This window comes from Felis catus, chromosome C1 (assembly GCF_018350175.1).
Source record: "Felis catus isolate Fca126 chromosome C1, F.catus_Fca126_mat1.0, whole genome shotgun sequence".
Lineage (NCBI taxonomy): Eukaryota > Metazoa > Chordata > Mammalia > Carnivora > Felidae > Felis > Felis catus.
Window position 1 is genome coordinate 130222932 of NC_058375.1, and position 17906 is coordinate 130240837.

The 17906-nt window shown below is 37.6% G+C and overlaps 1 long non-coding RNA gene across 1 annotated transcript in view; it reads right to left on the reverse strand.

Moving 5' to 3' along the window:
• Positions 1 to 1876: 1876 nt before the first annotated feature.
• LOC123379134 overlaps positions 1877 to 17906 on the reverse strand; it is a 42604-nt gene continuing 26574 nt past the window's right edge. The window contains exon 3 of the long non-coding RNA XR_006583159.1: positions 1877 to 3724. This is a non-coding gene — a long non-coding RNA (uncharacterized LOC123379134). The remainder of the gene's footprint in view (positions 3725 to 17906) is intronic.

Consider the following 17906-nt stretch of genomic DNA (forward strand, 5'->3'; position numbering starts at 1 on the left):
TGGGTTCAAGGCCTCATTGGTGGCCACAGAGCCCATGGCTGTGTGCCAGATTCTGCTGCCTCTGTCTGTCTCCTGATACCCGGTACTGTGCTCCTAGCCTCCTCTAGTCCCCATCAAAGCTCTATAAAGGAAGCAGAGAAAGACCTATTATTACCACTTGGCAAGTGAAAAAAATTGAGGGTCAGAAAAGATGGCCATCAGGGAAAGATCTTTAGGTTATCCCCAGTCTCCCTGCAGTGAGACCCCCAGCTTTTGATTATTTCCAGGAAGAGGGATGAAATTCAGCCCTCAAGTACGGTTAGGGGATGAGTCTCTGTATCTTCTGCTGGCTGGTCAGGCAACTTTTTGATGGCTGGGAGCCCTGTGTCATACCAGCAGTTACTATCTTTAATCAGTCCTGGTAACAAAGTAATCACCAGGAAGCACTTAGGCTTCTAGTTTCTTTCCCCTAACTGACCAATAAAGAATATTCAAATGCACAAATGTTCTTTTTACTGCCTTCCAAATGATTCCAGTGAACCAGCCAGTGTTGTAAGAAGTACATTTCTTTTCGTTTTATTTGCTATTTGCAATGTTATAGTTTTCACTCTGAAGGCCCATTGGCTGGTGCTCAGGAAATTTGGAGATGTTATATTTGTCAGTTGGGTTGGACTTGGCTTACACACTGAACTCAGATTCTGTATCTGGGACTCACTACTGTTAAGCAGGGTTGATTCTGCTCAGCAGAACTGAACGCACGTATCAGCTGGAACAATAGCTCTATGCTGCCATCTACTGGAACTCTAGAGAATATGCTTCCCCTACGTATTTATTAGAAAATGTTGTAAAACGGAATTAACAGAGAGCTAGAAAAACAGAAAGAAAAAGAAACATAACAGATGTTTGTATGCTGGAAAAGTAAGCCCAAAAGGATTATTTCGAAGCCAAAATGACCGTAAATAAATGTAATGAAGTTATACTATACTTTCATTTTCTTTTCAACATTTGCTATACTCGCTGTTAGAAGTTTTGGCCTGAAATCAAATACCTGCTGTAGTACTGAATCAGACTGAAGCTGAGCATTATCTCCTGCAGATGTGCAATTTTCTTCTTGGCTAAAACCAATTTAGAAATAAGAAAGGCAATAGGGAAAAATTCTCCCAAGGCACAGCAGACAAAGATCACAGTAAAAGGAAATTCCCGAGATAAAATGGTGTTTGTAATCCTTAAGAAAGGCTCAGAAAACATTGTACTTGCTATAAAACATGATTTTACCGAAGTCATCATCTCCTGAACCTATAGACACTTCAGAACAGGGGACTTAACTTTTCCAAGTCCAAGCCAGCAACTTTATCAAGCTCTTTGGAAGCCCCTTGTTTTGAGATTTAAATCTCAGATAACTGAAAACTAAGATAAGCAGAATTTTAATTTTTTTAATATTTTTAAAGTACAATCAAATCACAGAAAGTTTAGAAATGAGAAAATAGAGGTATGTACCAGATCCATGAACCAGAAGTCTCAATATTGTAAAGATAGTTATTCTGTCCCCCAATTCAGTACGATTCCAATCAAAATGCTAATAAGGAGATTCTAAAATTCAGATGGAAAAATCAAGTGCCAAAAATAACCAAAATTGTCTTTAAAAAGCAACAAAGTTAGGGCACAACCTTTCTACATAGCAAAACTGGTTATACAACTATAGTATAATATATATTGGTCGTAAGATAAGCAAATGGAAATAAAGGGAGGAGGCAGATTAAAGAGCTCAGGAACGCCTACTGAAACTTGATAAATGACAGAAAAGATATTTCAGATCAATAAGGAATAATGTTTTCAATAAATGATGCTGTGGCGATCGGTTTACTGGCCAAAATAATAAATAAAAGAATCTGCATAATTCACACCAAACAACAAATTTTATTTAAAGGCGGACAGAATACCTTTGCAACCTTAAAGTAACTAATGGTAATCAAAGCCTAAAACAATCACAATTTTAAGAAGACTGTTCATTTTGGCCATGTTAATACTAAAATCTCTGCACAAGGTAAAAGACCATAAACAGAATGATAACACCAGAATCAGAGAGGTTTTCAGTGTATAGGCAAAGGGCTCATCTCTAGAACAGGAGAAATTCCCTAATCAACAAGAAAGAAATGAAGTACAAAGTAATGGATGAAGGCTAGGAATAGGTACACCCAGAAGGGAAAATCCATATAGCCAATAAATATTTGAATAGATACTCAGCCTCAGAAGCAATAAAAAATGCAAATTAAAACAATTATAATATTTGCAAATATACTTTACTAATAAAGTGTGCTATTCGGATGCAATATTTGACTATGGAAAAAGATATTCTGTTATTCTGTATGTTGTAGTTTTTTGCAGCTTATATTAAAAATAGTTTAAAATAACAAAAATTTGCTTTAAACATAATCGTAAGTGCTCTTTGTTCTGCTTGGTTTTGGGTTAAACATCAGCTCCTCAAGTAAGCTTTCACTGACTGCCGGCAAAGGAAAGGCCCCTTGGTTTAATTTGTCAGTTGCTCACTGCTTTTATAGCATTAAACACAGCTGGCTCTGATTAAATATTTATTTGTGAAATATTTTGTCAATTCTTCCCCTTCCACTCAGGCAGATTTGATCTCCATGCCTGGCAGAGAATAGAAATTGAATAATTATTTGATTAATGGACAAATGCCCTTTTGGTATACGTCCTAGGGTATCACTCAGCTCCAATCCCTCCTAAGTTCCTCATCCATATCTACTGACAATTCAAGCTTCTGTGCCAAATCCCCAGCCACTAGTTCAGTCATGTTGAGTGTACTTCTAAAATACATACTAATATGGGAACTTGACTCCTCCAAGTTCATAGAATTCCAGTGATAAGAGTTGAAGTATCAAGGGCTTTCAGATAACCGAAAGTCTAATAAACCAAAGCACCCCATCTCTGAAATACTTGCTTTTCAAGGCTGTTAAGCAGATACTCTCTCCCATGTTCAATAAAACAATATCTCAGCCTCAGTGTGAGGTTGCTGTCAGCTTCCAGCAAGAACTGCTTGTATTTCCACTTGTCTGTGATGCCGTTCTCCTCTGGGTCCATCATCTGTCATGATGAATCTTTACCATTTGAGGAAGAGATGTCATTTGAAGCAGCGTTCAGAGACCTTCTGAAAATCCACAGTGCACCAAGAAGACACAATTTCAAGTGGTAAAGCAAGTGCAATTAGCTATCCTTATCAGAGTCAGGGTGAGAAGCTGCCAAAAGCTCTATCCTTCTTCTGGAAGGCTTGTGTCTCTCAGGACAGCAGGGCTCTCCACTGGGGTCACACCCAGGTCTCTGATTTAGGATTGCTCATCAGGCTGAGTCTGTGTCACTTCCCATTCAGCTTCTGAGTGCTCTGCCATTGCAGAACTACAAAAATATTGATTGTTGCACAGCAATGTTTACTTCTGCTTCTGAACAGCATGATGTGGATCTTTGAAACCTTGTGCACAGTGAGGTCCAGAAACTCTGCAACTTTGTTCCAAACCCATTCTGTATTTGTCTGGTTTTCCATTTGATTTTTAGTTCCTTATTGAAGTGAGACGGTTGCATTGTTTTCTGTCTCTGGCATGAAAAATAAAATGGAGTTGCTTTCTAAACACATACTGCTACTGGAATGGCCATCACTTTTTGACCCTTGCAGTTGTCTACAGGTAACACAGTTGATCCTGTTGTTGTGGTGCTCTTCTCCCTGTTTTCAGAGCTTAAAAGACACCAGATAGCTTGATTACTTTAAAGTCAAGAGTAGGTTAGGCTATGATTTTACGATTGTACTGAAGGTATTGCCTAAGAGAGTAAGAAAAATAAAAATTATATAGGCAGTGTAGAATAGTGTTTCAAAGTGTTTTTGTTTGTCCACTCATTTTGGCTGTGTCTTGTTTTTTTTTTTTTTTTTTTTTTGTTTTGTTTCTTGTTTTTTGTTTTTTTTCCGGAAGGAAATAATCCCATTCACTAACTGTTAACAGGAAGATTGTCTAATAAGTCTCAGTTCACCGGAGAATTGCTTGTCCAGTGCAGTTTAGATGATTGTGGTCTGGTCTCGTAATGTTGCCATCTTTTCCAACAGCTTAGAAAACTAGCAGTTCCTTCATCAAGACCTCTACTTTCACCTTTTTATCCTGAGGTAACTTCAGTCCTGTGATGGTTAATTTTTTTAATTTAAATTTAAAGTTTTTATTTAAATTCCAGCTAGTTAACATACAGTGTAACATTAATTCCAGGTGTACAATATAGTGATTCAACATTTCCATACAACAGCCAGTGCTCATCGCAGCAAGTGCCCTCTTTAATCCCCATCACCTCCCCTCTGGTAACCATCCTCCATCCCCCATCCCTCCACCTACTTCCTCTCTGGTAACCATCAGTGTGTTCTCTATAGTTAAGAATCTGTTTCTTGGTTCCCGCCCCCCTCTATCACTCTTGCTCTCTTTTTTTCTCTTTTTTTTCCTTTAATTCCACATATGAGTGAAATCATATGGTATTTGTCTTTTTCTGGCTGACTTATTTCACTTAGCATAATACTCTCTAGCTCCTTCCGTATCATTGCAAATGGCAAAATTTCATTCCTTTTTATGGCTGAGTAATATTTCATTATATATGTTTTATATATATATTCATTATACACACCCACATATATACACATATATACATACATATGTTTGTGTATACACACACACACACACACACACACACACATCTTTGCTATCCATTCATCAGTCAATGAACTGGGCACCTGATAATTCCATAATTTGGCTATTGTAGATAATGCTGCTATAAACATCATGGTACATGTATCCTTTTGAATTGGTATTTTTGTATCTTTAGGTAAATACTGAATAGTGCCATTGCTGCATTGTAGGGTAGCTGTATTTTTAACTTTTTGAGGAAGCTCCATACTGTTTTTCAGAGTGGCTGCACAAGTTTACTTTGTCAATCACTGACAGTGCAAGAGGATTACTTTCTCCACATCCTCACCAGCACCTATTGTTTCTTGAGCTGTTAATTTTAGCCATTTGGACAGGTGTGAGGTAATGTATCACTGTGGCTTTGATTTGCATTTCTCTGATGATAAGTACTGTTTATCATCTTTTCATGTGTCTGTTGGCCACTGTGATGGTTAATTATATGTGTTAAGTTGACTGGGAGATGGGGTGCCCAGATATTTGGTTAAACATTATTCCAGGCATGTTAAAGATCTGGGTAAGACTGACATTTTACTTGGTATAATGAGTAAAGCAGGTTTCCATCCCCAGTGTGGGTGAGCCTCATCCAATCTTTTGGAGGCCTGAATAGCACAAAAGGCAGAGTAAGCAAAAATTCACTCTCTCTGACTACTTTTGAGCTGAGACATTGGTCTTCTCCTATGCAAAGACTGGAAGTACACATCAGCTCTTCTGTATTGCCAGCCTGCAGACAGCAGATCTTGGAACTTATCTGTGTCCATAGTCACATGGGCCAATTCCTTATAATAAATCTCTTTCTCTCTCTTTCTGTACATACAGACATGTGTGTGTGTGTCTATGTGTCTGTGTGTGTGTGTTTCTCTGGGGCCCTGACTAATGCAAGTCCTTAGTCAAGTAGTCACTGGCCAGTGGAGAACCAAAGACAGCTATCAAAAGAGAACCAGATAATTTACCCCTAAATAGACAACTTTTGAAGCCCTGTTCTTGGAAACTCTCATACTGGAAAGTTCTGTTATTATCTAAGTGTGATCTTCCCAAGACTAGCAAATTTCTGGCAAAGAACACAGGAGATCTTCTTAGATCAAAGGCAATTAGATGGGAGGCACTTAGGCTTAGAAAGAACAAGTCCCTTGACATGAAATAAAAGCATGTCCCCATTAGGTAAAGGAAAGACTCATATTAAATAATGATTAATGCACAATGAGCTATAATCATGTGCCAGTAGCAGATCACTGTTAACACCAGTGCAAATTCAATCGTGGTGGACTATGTAAGTGCAGAGTATGGAATGTGTCAGTGTGTTTATAACAACATCTCAGGGAGAGGATACTCTGAATCTTTACTCCTACATTAAATAGACAGAAATAGGATGGTGTGGAATAGGTCTTTTCGCATTAATATAATGTTAGCTGAGCATATGCTATCTGCAACCGAACATATATATTTTTTAGCATCTCTTGCAGCTAGTTGTGCTATGTGACTAAGTGCTGGCCAATGGAACAGAAACAGAAGTGTGGGAAAAGTCTGGGCCAAACACTGAAATGCCCACCTAACTCTTGTACATTTTCCCTCTTCTCACCAGCAGAAAAGCAAGTGTGGTGGTAGGAGCTGGAGCAGCCACCCTGTACCATTACACAAAAGGGGTATGTGGAGAAAGGCATATGTGCTTGTACATGGAAAGTCTATGTATAGCAACAGAAGAGAAAGGAACTAAATTCCTGATGATCGTGGGGCTGCCCTAGCAGCTATGGAACACCCACCTGGACTTTTATATGATGGAGAAATAAAATAACTTTGAAGAATCAGGATTTTGAGTCTCTGTGCTCTCTGTTATGGTGTGTATCCAAACTAATACAAGTGCCTCAGGGTATTTTATCAGAGTATCTTATCTTACTAGAAATAGATACCAGGGCCTAGGAAGGTAGAATTGTATTAAGGTTAATGGTGCAGGTTCAGCTCCATTGTTTGCGTGGTATGTCAACTTGAGCAAGGGACTGAAGCGCTGTGCCTCAATTTACTTCATCTGTGAAATGGAGATAACAAAAGTGCCTAGGTCACAGGGTTTATATTGGATTAAATGAAAAAAAATGAGAAAACGCTTCCACACAATGTAACCATCTAATTGCTATTTACTGTTATAACTATTTTTCATCTCCTTTTGAGATGGCTATCAAACATGACTTGATATATAATTTGTTCTCTTAAGTATAGTGGCACACCCTATAAATAACCAGTTTCCATTTTAAATGAAAATATTAATATTCTAATATTCAGATCTATCACTTGTTAGTTTAGATGATATGAAACAATTAAGCTTCATAATATGCTGCAAAGATGAGGATCAGACCACAAATTAGGTGATTTTCTGAAGGTGAACCAACAATATTGTGATTGACGATGATACGAAAAAGATGAAGATAGTAATAAAAGTAACAATAATAAATAAAGTTGACTGAGGATTTTTACATGCTAGACTGTGTACTGTCTTTTTAAATGTGTTGTCTCCTACAATCTGCAGTATAATTGCATAACATGGACATTATTATACTAATTTTAAGGATGAGAGAAACTGAGGTCAAGTTAGTTATGTTCCCTGCTCCATAACACATAACCATTAGTGATTAGATGAGGAATTAAAATTCAGTTATTATTATATTTTTTTAATTCCAAACCCTATTTATTTTCCATTATTTTACCATGAACTCCTTGAACTCTTGCCTAAGGAAGCATTCAGTTTGCATCTATGGTTTCCTTTAATACATTAGGGTAAATATACCAGTTTCCCCCTTTCATGTTCATTAGAGATCTAGAGATTGACTCTAGGCTCATTATTTTATCTTATTTATTAAATATACTCAGTTTTTTTTACAAGAATGAAAGCACTTTAACTTGGGATTCCAGTAAGAAGAAGGAAGACTTATCTTTCTTTAAATGCAGCAGGTTACAGGTTGATTGTTTCTTAGGATATTGTAGCACATATTTAATGAGGCTGTGGTGTCCTAATCACTATAGGAACATAAGGAAAGTGGCAAGCTACTTCTAAATTCTGGGCCTTAGTTTCCCCACCTGAAAAAGTAAATTTGTTTGCGCCAGATCATCACCAGTTATTCTAATTATAGGTATTATTTAAATAGGACCTCTCTCTTCCTCTCTCTCAACTTTCCACCTACCTCCCTTCCTTCTTTCGCTAAATTAGTCATATTAAAATGCTTTACTTAGCTTTAATCACCATGAATGGGCCATCTGCTTCTATATTTCATCAAAAAGTAGAATTTGATCATGGCTGCTATAAAAGAATATTTGCATTATTTATATTATAAGCAAATGAATCTGACATTTATACCACTGTGGCCTAAATTCTCCTAAATCTTGTCTTATATATGAAATGTGTATGATGTGTAGAGTCTTAGAAAGCTCTTAAGAAGGTTTTCCCAGTTGAACAAATCTCTTTGATCTTCTCAAGACTTGAAAGCTGCAAGTGTGGAATACATGAATATTTCTGAAATTCTCAAAATTACAGGTAATTCAAATTTAGTCTCGGTATTTTAATATGATCAATGAGTGATGTGTATATCAACTGGATGTCATTTGGCTGTTAATGCAATACACTGCATCTACTAAATTAATCTTGTGAGTATTTCGTTATCATACAGGATTAGAAAAAGACTCTCCTTGTAGAGTCAACTTTAGAAAACACGATAAATGCAAATCTATGTTTAGACAATTCAGTGGCATTTGAAAAAGGATTTGTTCTTTTTAATGTAATCATTTTAAGATATCTACATGATTTCACATGGTTAAGTGTAATTTTATTTGGTCTATTTGATACCCCTCACTTAAAGAATAAGAATTTACCAAGAACCGGTCTTGAGCAGAATCTTTTGTAAGATTCTATCTATATTTATAAATTGGACTGTGAAACACGTGGAGAAGGGAAGAGACTGACAAAAAGAATTTGTCAACTCTGTCCTCCAAGTACTTATAAGGGGTGGAGAGAAAAACTATATGGTAATCAAAATGGCAGAGAAACATTACAAAGAAACATATAAATATGCACAAAATAAGCATCAGTATTTTATAGATGTAAGTGAATTCACACTTATGCGATCTGAATTTTCAAAAGATAGAGGAAGAAAGGAGAGGAAGCGTGAGCAAGTAAGGAGGAAAGAAGTGAAGGAGGAAGGCAGCAAGTGGAAGGAGAGAGCGACCATTTACACAAAGTCACTCATACAAAGTCATACTGTAGTCTTGAGTTGATGGTCCTCCCCAGGGAAACAGTCCAGAATGAGGTCCTCACCTAAATGTTACTGGAAGACCGAACTCGGGCAGTGGAAAGTGATATCATTTGACACATTTTCTTTTTTCTTCCTCCCTCTTCTCCCATTTCTTCATCTTTAGAGCACATTTTATATTTATGCTGAAATTTATAAATCCATTAATTTCAAAAATCCTTTGAGCTTGTAAAACCAAAGACCAGAAGCATTCTGGATGTGCTGAAAAATATTTGGAATCAAGGTCAGTAAATTATCTAATGGATCCTTAAAAATGTGTTAAAGAAATGAATATATTGATTCAGTTTGGGGGTTAATTCTTTGCAGAATCTGTGTGATGGCAGTTACAGAATTGGGAATGTACTTTTGCAGATGGTTGCTTTTGTTCTTCAGGTTAGTGAAAAAATAAGGGCAAGAATGTTGCCTGGTGTGTGTGTGTGTGTGTGTGTGTGTGTGTGTGCGTGTGTGTGTACATGCATGAGAGATCAGTAATGTGAACAGGTCCACAACATTGGTCAAAGAGGAGAGGACAGGGCAATCCTGAATCTGTAGCCCAAATAGGAGTTGATAGGTTCACTTTTGAAAGCCTGGTCACATTCCCATTATATATATTTTCTTCTTATTTGCAGTTACTGTTGTAGATCTTTCTTGGTTTCCAATTTTTCTTTTTTGTGACCTTTAGCCACTACAGGAACAGCATTTTCACATGGTAGCAAGTTAGCACTAGGGAGTGAAAGCTGGTTGGAAGAGAACTTGAACAGTAATTTTCTAGATTAAATATACTTCTGAAAAAAGCAAGAGTGAACTAGTATTTTTAAGTTATTTTTTTTCTTATTTGCTACTTCTTCCATTTAATCAAGCAGAAAGTTTTATCTCCCAGACAGTGGGAATCCCAACAGTGTTTGTTAGATCCTGTCCTAGCAAATATCTCCACTGATCTTCCTAGCATCTGTGTCTTCATATAAAATCTGAGCCCCAGGGGCTGGGAATCAGAAGAAATAGCAGCCAATTTTGCTCAGGTTTTTTTTTTCCCCCTTTTTTTTAAACCTCAACTAAGTTTCTGCTGCACAGCAGACGGTCATTTTGAGCTCCTGTGCATGCAGAGTTGAAAACATGAGAAAGTGCTAAGGCTCACAGTTGGTATATAAGTCATGGATAAGGGTGGGCAGGGTGATTGGAGATTTCAGTTTTCTTCCTCGTGTTACCTGCACTTTTGAGGGGCCCAAGAACCATGACTGATCCCATGTTAGTACAATAGCCCACCTTGTCATTCTATACCTTTATTCCCAGTGTTTATGAAATCAGTCTATCTTTGAAAGCACTCAGGCAATTGATTTTTTTAATTATATGTTTATTTACTGCTTAGTTCTGCCTTTCCCTGGTTGTTTCTAAAACTGAATAAAAATAAATATAGTTAAATTTCATAAATGTTTAAATAATGCTTATGGTGGTTAACTCTAAGCATCCAAAAGTTTAAATGACTTTCATGACAGACTGATTTTCCCCCCTACTTTATGAAGATGTTTAGTTTCCTGCATACATGCCTGATTAACTCTAACAGTGAGGTACCAGTGTATTTGTATGTATAGGGGTTATGGACAGGCTGCCAGAGGAAGGGAAAATGGCAGTGGGAAAAGAAGGGAGAAACATATTTTGGGGGCTACTTTTGATACTTATGTTTCAGTAAAGTTTATGATTATTGACTACTGAAATATAATTTACATATAATCCAATGCACTCATTTTAAGAGTATAGTTTAATGCGTTTGGACAAAAGTATATACCCATGTAATAACCAGCACAATCAAAATACGGAATGTTTTGATCACTATCAAAAGAGTCCTTTTCTCCTTCTCAGTCAACTCCTTTAACATCTCAGCTCCAAAGCAACCATGAACTTGCCCCTGTCATTACCGATTAGATTTGTCTTCTCTAGAGTTTGAAGTAAATGTAACTGCATATACTCTTTTGAGCCTGGTTTCTTTCACTCTACATGGCAATTATGAGATTTATTCATGTTGCATGTATTTGTAGTTTGTTCTTTCTTATGGCTGAGCAGTATGCCATTGTATGTAGATATGTTGCAATCTGTTTATCCAACTCTTGATAAACATTTGGGTCATATCCACTTTGTAGATATTATGAGTAAAGCTTCTATAAACATTTGCGTGCAAGACTCTGTGGATATATAGCTTCATTTCTCCTTGGTGGATACCTAGATGTAGAATAACTGGATCATATGGGTGTTGTATGTGCAAGGGTTAAAGAAACTGCCAGGCTGTTCTTCATAGTAGTTGGACCATTTCATACTCCTACCAGCAAGGCTTAAGAGTTCCGGTTGCCTCATATCTTTGCCAACATTAGGTACAGTCAGTTTTTTTTTTTTTTTTAATTTTAGCTACACATACAGGTATAAAGTGGGAGCTTTTCATAGTTAAATTTTGCATTTTTCTGATGAGTGATAAGGATGGGCAGTTTGACATGTCCTTCATGGCTACTAAAATTCCTTATTTTGGGGTGCCGGGGTGGCTCAGTCAGTTAAGCATCTCAGTTTTGGCTCAGGTCATGATCCTGCAGTTTTGTGAGTTCAAGACCCGCATCGGACTCTGCACTGGCAACGCGGAGCCTGCTTGGGATTCTCTCTCTCTCTTCCCCTCTTTCCCTGCCCCTCTCCTACTCACGCTGTCTCTGTCTCTCTCAAAATAAATAAATAAGCTTAAGAAAATAAAAAAAAAAATTCCTTACTTTGGGAAGTGTCAGTTGGAATTTTTTGTGCTTTTAATTAAGTTGTCTGCTAATAGAGATGGAATACATTTTAGATACAAGTTCTTTGTCATAAATATATATATTATGGAAATTTTCTCATAGTCTATGGTTCTCCTTACTTTTCTTAATGGTGTCTTTTGAATAGCAAATGTTTCTAATCTTTATCAAATGCAATATGTAATTTTTCTAGTATGCTTTGTGAGTTTTTTGTGCCTAAGAAATCCTTACCTACCTCAACATCACAATATTTCCAACTAGAAGTTTTACATGTACTGTTACATATAGATCTATAATCTATTTGAATTAATTTGTATGTAGAGTGAGGTAAAGATTGAGGTTAATTTTTTCAACTTCTTCTAATATCATTTATGGAAAAGACACCCCTTTTTTATTGGTAGTTTGTGAAATATCAATGTGTGTACTTATATCTACATTCTCAATTCGCTTCTGTATGTCTATTTTTACATCAATACAACACTCTCTTGATTACTCTAGCCCTAATGTAGGACTTGAAATTAAGAGCGTAAATCCTTCAACTTTGTACTTCTTTTAAAAAATCGTTTTAGCTATTCTAGGTCCTTTGCATTTTTTTAAGTTTATTGATTTATTTTGAGAGAGAGAGACAAAGGGGGAGAGAGAGAGAGAGGGAATGAGAGGGGGAGGGGCAGAGAGAGGGAGAGAGAGAATCCCAAGCAGGCTCCATGTTATCAGTGCAGAGCCTGATGCAGGGCTCCATCTCACAAATTGTGAAATCATGACCAATGAAGAATTGGATGCTTAACTGACTGAGCCACCCAGGTGCCCCAGTCCTTTGCATTTTCAATTAAATTTTGAATTTGGCTTGCCAATCTGTGCAAACCATCTGATAAAATTTTTATTGGAATTGCTTTGATATTTTAACAATATAGTCTCAGCCACAAAAAAGGTGTATCTCTCCATTTATTTAGGTCATTAAGTTTTTTTAACAATGGTTTGTAGTTTCCGTAGTTCTTACTTATTTGTTCAATTTATCCTTAAGTATTTCATGTTTTTGGATATCACTATAAATTGAATTTTTAATTTAATTTTACTTTTCAAGGGTCTTATATATTGTAATATATACAAATGTAATTAATCTTTATTTTTCAACTTTTTTCTTGCAACCTTGTTAAACTCACTTATTAGTTCTAGTAGCTTTTGTAGATTTCTTAGGATGCTCTTCATACACTATCATTTGTCTGACAGTAAAGATACTTTAACTTCTTTTTCAATATGAACTTTTCAGAAAGTATCATAAAATACCAAGAAAAACTAGAATGAAACCGATACAGGGTGTTTAAGAAGGACTGGGCATCTTCCAGTGCACCTTTCCATGGTTCATCCTTTCTTAACTGCAAGGTTACTTCTTCACGAAGATCGCCATCTTAACATTCGCCAGGAAAGACCTGCCTCCAAGACATCTTTCTCCTTCATAGTCAGGAAGCAGAGATTACCTCTCTGGAATTTCTTCCTTCAGCAAGTTGAGGACATAAAGAATGACCTTTTCCTATGGTGAGATGTTCATAGCAGATTCTCATAACTAAACTTGACCTTGGCAGGCGCAGAGTCTTTGTTAACCCCAATAGTTATAGTTTTCAAATAAGAATTCATATGCACCACAGATAGCAAGGCGTTAGTTCACTTTCAACGTGCCATCGGAAACTCTCTGGTGGAATCTTTTTCCAAAATCCTTTCTCCTGCATACAGGGAAATTAAAACTTACTTATTAATTGCTGGTAGGCATGATACATGATCTGGATAAGAAGAGCAAGTTATCAGGCAATTTTTTTTTCTTTTATAAAGAATTAAGATAGGGAACAGAAGAATGTCCTGGAAATCCAACAAAGCAGACAAAACAAATGCATACTGTTACTTCCCACTGGAGCTTTGTTCTCCCAGCAGGGAAGCCTTTTGAGAACCCTGATAACTCAATTCTTTCTGGTATGGTAAAAATCAAGCCCACTTTACATCACTTTTGTTTTTTGTTACTCGCATTAGCACATGGGTATGTAACGATACATTTACAAATGGGCACAATCAGTTTAAATTTTGGAAACATAGAAATATTTAGTTCCAACTAAACTATTAATATATTTTATTTTATTTTTATTATTATTTAAATTTATTTTGAGAAAGAGAGAGAGCAAATGGGGGAGGGTCAGAGAGAGAGGGAGACAGAATCCCAAGCAGAGATTGGGAGTGCAGAGCCTGAGGTGAGGCTTAAACTAGTGAACCATGAGATCATAACCTGAGCTGAACTCACCTGGCTTAACCAATTGAGCCACATAGGCACCCCTAAAATATTAATATATTTATGAATCATCTCAATAAGAAAAGTTTTCTATAGTTGTAAAAAGCTCAATAAAGAAGCTGTGAAGCAATGACTCAGACCAGCTTTGATAAATCAATTTGTCGAGTATTCCCAGCCAAAGCTGGCTCCTAATTGGTCAGAAATTTATTTATGTGACATATTTGAAGGTGAAGCCAGCAGCACTCAGGGTTTGAATGACCCCTAATGTTTCTCCACATTGAAGCAAGGCCCAAAGCCATCTGCAGATGGACCAGGCAGTAAGCACAAAACAGTTTACAGAGGGGATTTTTTTTTTAAGGAATGCTAGGCAAGTCTATCTTTTCATGACACAGACACTTCATGCAGGGCTCCCACCTGTTTAGTTTATTATCGGTTCAAACCTTTTGCTCAAGGACCATTGATTTGCATGAACTTCCTGTGCATAATAATGGTTCCAATAATGAATAGTATTTATTAAACATTTCCTAAGTCTTAAGCACTTAGAATGAGTTGTTTTGTTTAATCCTTACAGAAATCTTCTGAAGTTTGTCCTTTATCATTCGTTCTTCTCAAAACAGGAAACTGATGCTTGGAGACGATAAATAACATACCTACAGACACCCAGCAAGTGGTGGACTCAGGGTTTGGACCCAGTTGTCCAACACCAGAGCTTGTGCTCCTAACTGTTATACCACATTGTGTGTGCTGAACAAATATGTCCTGCAGTTCCCAATCCATCCAGAACCAGGATGGTCGTTATTTCCAAAATGGTGGAGTAAATTAGTAGAATTATAATGTTTATATGTGTAAGTATTATGTATATGTGTGTGTGTGTGTGTGTGTGTGTGTATATATACATATATATATATATATATATATATATACATATATATATATATATATCTCCATTGAACTAGATATGAAATAATCTTTTCAGGGTAGACCCTTGGCTCTGTCACTTCCTGTGGCCTTTGAGACAATGCCTTCGTATGGACTAGCATCTGTGTCATGACTTTCTTTTATTCTTTCCATGTTGAGAAGGTTCATTCCTGTACAGATTTGGGGTTTGGGTAGAACCCTCTATAAACTTGGGTATAGGCAAGATAAGTGAAAACAGACTGTATTCTTCTCTTTAATATATGAAACATTTAAAATTAGGGATTTTTGAAGTTTGGGCATGTGCTGCAAGGTCTCTGTGTGAGGCTTCATAAAGGATGAGCTAGCACCTGTACATTATTTTCACCACTTCCTGTTCCTTACAGAAGGTGGGGCACCAACCATCCCAGTGGGGTAAAATTTCTGAAAATAGTGCTGTTGTTTTTTTTAAAGACTATAAGTCACATGGACAGAGTAGTCAAAGAGTAGTATATTTAAAAAACTGCTCTCTCTAGTGATCAAATTTAGCAGTGTTTCTGGATGATGATGCTTACAAAAATTTTTGTGAAAATCTCTTGGAGTCAACCTTTTTTTTTTTTTTTTTGAAAGAAAGAGAGAGAAAGAGTGAGTTTCCTGGGGAGGGGTGGAGAGAGAGAAAGGGAGAGAGAGAGAATCCCAAGCAGGCTCTGTGCCATCAGTGCAGAGCCCCATGCGGGACTCGAACTCACAAAAGAAATGTGAGATCATGACCTGAGCCAAAATCAAGAGCTGGGCACTTAACCAACTGAGCCACCCAGGTGCCCCTCTTGGAGTCAATCTTGATAAGAGACTGAATTCCCTTGAAATGGACACTACATGTCCAATGAACTCATCAGTATTGTGCCGCACAATAGGGTCTTTTAAAGACAATACAGGACTTATGGAGTTATAGCTGGAAGGAAATGGAGAAATGGGACATAAAAATTACTTAAAAATAATACATGTGGCCATTCTTTGGGGTGCAGGGTAAAGCCAGTTTTCTTATGTTTGCCTATAAGCCATCTCCCCATCCTCTGTAAACATCCCTTCTGTATTAGTTGGGTTTTTCCAGATAAGCTGAATAAATAGGATGTGCATATATAAAGAGATGTAGTATAAGGAATTAGCTCATTCCTAATATTCAATTATGGAAGCCTACAAACCCAAAACTGCAGGTTGGGTTGGCAGAATAGAGACCCAGGAAAGCCAATATTCCAGTTTGAGTATGAAGGCAGTCTGCTGTAGAACCAAGAAGAGCCAATGATGCAGATGAAATCTGAAGGCCAACTGCTGGAGAATTCTCTTGTTCAAGGAAGTTGATGTTTTGTTCTGTTCAAGCTTTCAACTGGTAGGATGAGGCCCACCCACATTATGGTAGGTGATTGGCTTTCCTCAAAGTCCTCTGATTTAAATGTTATTGTCATCCCAAAATGGCCTCACCGGAACACCCAGAATAATGTTTGACCAAACATCTAGGCACCTGTGGCCTGGCCACGTTGACACATAAAGTTATCCATCACACCTAAGGCAGAAGAGTGCAGTTGTCATTTGGTAATACCTAGAACACCAGACACACATGCAACAGCCACAAACTATGAGTTCATGCATTTTTCCACAAGGAAAGTCTCCTTTTGGAAACTACCTGCTGTCCAGCAGCACTACCTGCTGTCTTCTATCTGGGGTCAGGTGGTGTCCATCCTGCCTCCCCTGCCCTGTGTAGGATGATAAATCATGGCTGCTCTGCTCTGGGCACTTCCTGTGATGCCCTTTAAGACACTAATCCTCTCTTTCACTTTGTTGTTCTATATTTCTCTGAGCCCTAAAGCAGGGGCTTACCTTCAAACTCGTCTGATCAAGGCAGGGATATAGAATGGTGAGACAGACTGCCATTAGTGCAGAGAGATTTACAGACGACTTACCATATAGCTCCCCAGGACCTGAATTCCTCATCATGGGGAGATAAGCTGAAGGAGGTTTAGATCTAGTTTCCTGGAACCCTGCCCTTATCATTACTTCCTGTGCTGCCCTTACTCAGCCAGCATTATAAAGTCAGTTGGCTAGAAGATGGTTACACATTATAGGTTCAGATGAAAATACAAAGGGCTTTTCTTTTAAATTCTTGATTCCAATTCTATACATTCTTGTCTGTTGCTCTATCCTGCTTCCTAGTGTCTCCAGTTTGCAGTCAATGGTTTTCTCCAGTCCCATACTGTGTACCCGAACAAGTCATGTGGTTCCCAGTCCCCAAACATACCCCTTCTCTGACTTCATTAACATATCTGTCCTCTGTGTCATCCTCTCACCGTCCTGCCCCCCTCTAGGTCACTGGTGAACTGATTCAAAATGAGGTGTTAATACTATATATCAGCTCTGCCGCCTGTCTTAGAGAATTCATATAAGGGCTGTCTTCAACTTGGCTTTGCCGGTTTGCATCTCTACTTTTTTAATGTTAAGAAGTGTATTAGTTCTGTTTTTGGATAAAATCTATACCAATTTTCCTTTCATTTAATGTAATTTAGTACACATCTTTTGAGTACTGAAAGTATATCAGCCATCACCATTCTGAGGGCTCTTTGGGGTCTGAGGCTGAGGACACAAAACCATACCATCAAGAAGCTCTCCGCTGAAGAGGAAAGGCAGACATCATGTATATATAAATCTACAACCCCAGGGAAGGGTTCTGTGACACATTAGAGTTACAAATTGCTCTGAGAGCCCTGAGGAAGGAGGAATGAATTCCAGCTGGGATGAAAGCTCCAGTTTTACATGTTGAGTTTACTAGTTGCTTCACATATGAAAAAAATATCTGCCAGATGAAGTTATGCCTGTTGTGGAGTGGCTCCCTTTTTACACACTTCATATGCAACTGTACCGCTGTTTAGAAGACAGTCTTCAGTCCTCAGTGATGGAAAATGCCCCCCCCCCCCCAGCATCCTGGGTAATTTGGACTAGGTTATTCAAGTCA